This window comes from Chrysochloris asiatica, unplaced genomic scaffold (genome assembly GCF_000296735.1).
Source record: "Chrysochloris asiatica unplaced genomic scaffold, ChrAsi1.0 scaffold00168, whole genome shotgun sequence".
Classification (NCBI taxonomy): Eukaryota; Metazoa; Chordata; class Mammalia; order Afrosoricida; family Chrysochloridae; genus Chrysochloris; species Chrysochloris asiatica.
The window spans coordinates 2,278,776-2,285,225 of NW_006408686.1; the positions used below are offsets into that span (position 1 = coordinate 2,278,776).

At 42.8% G+C, this 6,450-nt stretch overlaps 1 pseudogene; it reads right to left on the bottom strand.

Moving 5' to 3' along the window:
* Window positions 1-1,505: 1,505 nt before the first annotated feature.
* On the bottom strand, window positions 1,506-2,426 carry LOC102839507 (annotated as a pseudogene).
* Between the last annotated feature and the right edge of the window lie 4,024 nt (window positions 2,427-6,450).

Here is a 6,450-nt window from a genome sequence, read left to right on the forward strand (position 1 = left end):
TTGGCCCAGGATCGAACATTGTTTCGTTCTGCTGTGCATGGAGTCGCTATGAGTCGGTTCCGACTCGATGGCACCTGACAACAACAACAAATCATTATAATATATCAACATGGAGGGCTCCTGATGTGGTGCTTAGGGTCAGCACTGAACTGCAAACCAAAAGGTCAGCAGTTCAAACCCACCAGGTGCTCCTCGGAAACCCTTATACAGGGTCACTATGAGTTAGAACCAACTCAACAGCACTTAACAACCACAGCAACAGATTACAGTAATACATTTCAATGGTTTGTTTCCATGAATTAAGTTTATATTTTACAAGTGCCCTCCTCTGGGTAAACATTTCAAATGTCCATTTTGTTTTTCCTTTTGCTACATGTAACAAACAAGCGGGAAGCCCAGATGGCTCGCTGGTAGGGTTCTTACTGGCTATGCCTGAATCCTGGCGTGGCACTGTAGGAGAAGCACTCCACTGCTATGTCAGTATGAACCACAAGGGCGGTGGTTCAAATCCACAAGCCTGTCCTTGGAAACCCTATACAGGGTTGCTACGTGTCGGAACCAGCTCCAAGGTCTTCAACAACATGCCAGAGCCCTGGGCTTGGCTTCTGGCCCACGCACCTGTGTAGAGTCATTACCCACCAGCCTGGTGACTTCGTCATTAGGGTTTCAAACACGTTCCAGGGGGGACTTCCAGATTAAACTGGACTACAAGGAAAGGTCTGGCAACCTAATTAATTCTGAGAATCAGCCAATGAAAACCCAGTAGATTATGATGGAACACTGTCTGATTCATTTTGCAGGAGGATATTGAATCAGGAGCAACCAGAGACAGCTAACAACAACAAAATCCCAAGTTCACTTCTGAAGGGTTACTCAATGGTAAGGCTGTGCAGATTCACTAGAAAACAAACCCCTACCCTCATGGAGGTGCTCTGGTAGCGTAGTGGTTACGAATCGGGCTGCGAACCTTAAGGTCAGAGGTTCGAAACTACCAGCCGCTCCGCGGGAGAAAGATGAGGCTTTCTACTCCCGTAAGGATTTACACCCTCGGAAACCCTGTACAGGGTCGCTATGGGTCGGACCCGACTCGACGGCACTCAACAACAACAACAACAACCCTCATGGAAGTTACATCATAACGGATGTTGATTGTGAAATGTCCATCATTATAATTTTGTGAAGACATGATTCAAACTCCGCTCTTTCTACATCCTAGCACCTGAGTGGTATCTGATCAAGGGTCTGAGAAAAGCCCATACTGCACCGCTTACAAGGGTTCTCTGCTGTGTTGAATCTTCACCACTGGGATACATTGAGCTATGGCAAAAACACTTGACTCCATGAAATCGAATGTTTTGCCTCCTAAAACACCCAACGAATACAAGAATTCAGGTTGCATGTGAGTTTTTAAAAAATAATTTTAGAGAACTTCTTTAATGTGAAGACGTTCTTACCACTCTCATGACTTATATAAAACATATCATCACCATGGATTCTTTGATCTCTTATGTTAACCAAAAGTGCTTACTGCGTGCTTCATATTTGTAAGATTTCTGCTCCGTGTGAATCCTCTGATGATGCTGAAATTCTGAAAACAAATGGAAGACTTCAGCACACACATCCCATTCGTATGGCTTCTCTCCTGTGTGGACCTTCTGGTGACTGTCAAGACTGCAGTGCCAAGACAGCTGCTGTGAATTCTGGCCAAATCCCTCCCCACATTTATTTAAGTTTGGATGTCTTTTCTCCAGTGTGGACTTTCCGATGGGCCAGAAGATACGAAGCCTGAGTAAAGCCCTTCCTGCACTCCTTACAACTATAGGTCTTCTCTCCTGTATGGATCCTCCTGTGGGTGTTTTGAGTGAAAACTGAAACCCTTTCCACAGTGCTCACACTTAAATGTTTGCTCTCCCATGTGGGTTTTACAGTGATGAATAAATGTTGATAAAATGGAAGTTCTTACCACATGCATCCCATTCGAAAGGTTTTAGGCCAGTGTGGATTCTGTGGTGTTCCTGAAAACACGAAGCACAAATGAAGGCCCTGCCACATTCATCGCAATTATAGGGTTTGTCTCTGATGTGGATTCTACAATGAATTTTATGGTCTCCTCAGCGACTGAAGCCTTTCCCACATCCTTCACACTTGAAGGATTTGTCTCCAGTGTGGCCTACCAGATGGAATTCCTAACAGTATTTTGTCATAAAGCTCTTCCCGCACTCCTCACATTTGTAAGGTTTGTCTCTTATGTGGATTCCCGGATGGGACTGCAGGTGTGAATTCTGCACAAAGCACTTCCCACACTCCTCACACCTGAATGGCTTTTCTCTGCTGTGGCCTCTCCGATGGGTCAGAAGATGTGAGGCCTGGTTGAAGCCCTTTCCACACTCTTCACACTTGTACGGTTTCTCTCCTGGATGAAACATATAGTGGGCAGGCAGTAAGTGCTAATCGCCGATGGAAGTTCTCACCACAGGTATCACATTTAAAATGCTTCTTCTCAGTGTTGGCCTTCTGACATTCCAGAAGATGTGACACCACACAGATTAAGCCTCTTTGACATTTCTTGCAATTACAGGATTTCTCTTGTGGACACGCTCTGCAATGCCCATTAAGTGCTAATCTATGGCTGAAGCTTTTCCCACATTCTGCACAGATGTGTGGCTTCTCTATAGTGTGGACTTTCTGATGAGCTGGTAGGTGTGAGCTCTGGTTGAACTCCTTCCCACAGTTATCACACTTACTTTTGTGAACTCTCTGGTGAACATGAAGAACTGAGATGTGCCGGAAGCTTTTTCCACACTCAGCACACCTGTGAGACTTCTCTTCTGAGTGTCACTGGTGATGAAGATCAAAGCTAGGGCTGTCACTGAAGATTTCTGTACACTCATTACACAGATAAGGTTTCTCTCCTGTGTGAAGAAGAGATGGCCTGGCCTCAACCTGGCAGGGGAGTCTACTTATCATGGTGTCTTGATATCTGCTTCAGACACTTTGCAATTTGTTGCCGGATTTGCCAGCAGGAAAGCGCCTCGTGCGACTGCTTCTGGGGCCGTCTCCATCTTACTTTGGGTCTGGCCTCCTGGGAGGACAGAGAATGCAGGTATGTGGTCAGCTACATTTTGTTCAGTCAGTTTTCACTATTTCAGTTAGGACAGAGCATGAAATTTTAATGAATTCATGGAGGATGATTTTGGTTCTTTCCCACAGTATACCACGTTCTCTGGTGCACACGGTTTTTAACACACTCGGCTGTTAAGAGAACGAGTCCATCCTTAGGGTCCTCAGAAGAATGGACTGGCAATCTACTTCCAAAAAAATCAGCCACTGAAAAGCTTATGTTGTACTCTGGCATACTACGCTCACCATGACTCACACTCTTCTCAAAAGCAACTGGCGGGTTTATTATGTTCTCTGGGGTAAAATCCTACAGAAACCAAGAGGTGGTCCAAGGGCTCCTAGCCACGAAATACCACACCAAGTCTACTATGTATTGTTGTTGTTGTTGTTAAGTGTCGTTGAGTCTGTTCCGACCCATAGTGACGTTGTATAGGATTCCCAAGGAGTAGCTGGTGAGCTTGAACCAGCAGCGACCTTGTGGTTCAAACTGACTTTGCAGTTCAGCACATTAGCCCACAGGGCCACAATGGAGGTACAAATTAGAAATCAGAGACTTGATTAAAACAACAACAACAACAAAGAAAAAAACTAACAATACAGTCTTCTACCCTATAGCTCTTTTTATTGAATTACAAAGCCAGTATAAGATCGTGGATAGTAAATCATGTAACTAGAAGATGGTAAAGGTTGTTAATCAATGGAGGGTGTTAATCGATGGAGAAAGAGTGGTCTCAGAACAGTAGGTCTCAGGTGGTCCATTGAGTTGAACAGTGAAAGGCTGGCGTGATATAATACAACGCAAACACTTCAGAAGCAAAGGGATGTTTTGCGAACCATTTGTTTCCTTTTTATGAGGCAGTTTTAAGTTATTAGTTTTGAAATTAGTACTTTTTTTTTAATTTAAGGTTTTTATTGTGGATTGAGTGAAAGTTTATAGGGTACATCATCAGTTTCACATTCAACCATTCATATAACTTGTTTCATTACATTGATTATAATAATCCCTTACATACACCATGAGTTAAAAGTATTTCTCTCTATCCACTTTAGCTTTTTAAAAAACACACAAACAAAAAAACCCATTCAAGCATATATAATAATTTACATCTCCAAAGGGCACATTCTGCAAGTCTGCTCCTGGCCACCAGCTCTTAGTCCTTCTCTTCTTAGTTGATGAATCTAGAGTCCTCAGCCGCTCCCCATCTCCATGCCCCCATCTCTGCCTCCATCTCTGGCGCTGCTGCTTCTCTGGATAAGGTCCCACACTCTGCTTTGCGCTATTCTCTTGATGGTCCAAGGGTCCTCTATTTCTGGACTGTAAGATTAACCACTCCCCTTTTTTTGTTACAAATAAATTAGTACTTCTTAAATGGAAACAACTTGACCCCAAAAAATCTGTCATAGAATTTTGAGACCCATTAAAACAAAATTTAATGAAATGAGAAAAAAAATTATGTCAAGAAAATATGAACCAAAAGATTTACAGCCTCGGAAAGCCTGTACAGAGTCACTATGAGTCGGAATCGACTCCATGGCACATAACAACAACAACAACAACATTGTAAATATAAAACACCTGGTAGTGGTCAAGGCTTTGTGCTGTGGAGTTAATTCCAAGTCATAGCAACCCTGCATAGGGTTTCTGAGGCTGTAAATCTTAATGGGCGCAGAAAGCCTTATCTTTTTCCAGAGGAGCAGCTGGTAGTTTTGAACTGCTGGCCTTGAATCGTAACCCACGACGCTGCCTGAACTCCTTATAAAACACCTAGAAGCGTTTATATCAACATTGTCACAAATGGAATTATGTCCCCTAAAAAGGTATGCTGAAATTCCCTGGTACCTGTGCACATGTCTGTCTGTAAATATTGTGTATCAGTGAACGTTAACACAGCATATTACATTCCCATTTCACAAATTCAATACAAATTGTTCGCCAACATGAGTTACATTTTGCACACTGTGTCTACACTGTCTTTCATTGTGTTCTGGGTGTTCCTATTCAGTGCTCTAGTTTCCCTGCCTCCTTATCTTCTCATCTATGCTTTAGAGTCACTGTTGACCTTTTGAGCTCATATAAACAGGTTTTAAATGGAGCAGTCTTCTTCATTTTGTTTGCCAATCTGTTATTTCATTTAGAGGTGACCTAAGTGTCAGGATTAAAAGGCATCTCAGAGTAATTGTCTCAACCCACACAGCAAGTCTGGACTTTTGAAGAATTTGAGTTCTGTTCCACAGTGTTCTCCCATTCTATCAGGGTCCATCTAATGTAGTGGGTGGTGGTCGGCAGGCATGATCTTGTTCTTCTGGTCTCAGGGTCAGTGAGGCGGAGTCTTGTGCAGACTATTAGCTGTGTAGACTGGTTTCTTCTCTGCAACTTCAGCTCCCTTTTTTCTCTCTTGCTCCTGAAGAGTACAGACAAGTAGTTGTATCTTAGATGGCTGCTCACAGCTTTTTTAAGATCACCTCACTGGCATGCAGAACATGAGCTTTATTGTAAGGTCCAAAGTGATTTTACCTGATTTTGCCTACCTAGAGACTGCTTGACTAAACTCTAGTCAGGCTCAGGAAAGCATTTTAAATAGACAAGGCCTCAGTTTTTAGTTCCCTCCAGAGACAAGGTCAATCTCCATTCTGTACATTAGCCTGAACACGTCCTCTAGCTCCAAGAAAATGATATATCTATAAATAGCCAGGCAGCTCAAGGCCAGAGACCAGATGTTTTCCTTTACCCTAGCCTAAGAACAAAGACCACCAGTCCTGACCAATTAAACTGTAACATCTCATAGTTTGCCAATTGTTAACCAATCCAAAGACTGTAAAGCTGAGAAACCCGAGCTGTTTGAAAATTCTATAAAAACCCTGCAGACAATGAATTCGGGGCTCTTTCCCTATTCCGATGCGTTGGATAAGGTTAGAGACCTGGCTCGAGCTTGAATAAACAACCCTTATGTATGTATTTGCATCGGTACACGGCTCCTGGGTGGTCTTTGGGGACCCTGAATTCTGGGCATAACATTATGAACTTCAAAAACTTTGTGAAAGAATTCCATGAGCTTTAAATTCCATTTTTCCATGAACTTTTTGAAGTCCCTTCAAATTAATTCAATTGACTTATTTGTTTTACGAGATTCAAGTCCTAATCCTTCAAATCCAGAAAACCAATCTTGCAAGGTGTTTGGCCATGTCTGAGAAGTGTCTGTAACTCTGTCCTCTATGAATATATATGAGTGCACACACATCTGCATGTGCCATGTAAATACTTCTATCCGTGCATGCATTATGTACACTCTGTATCTACCCATACATCTGCATGTGCCATGTAAATACTTC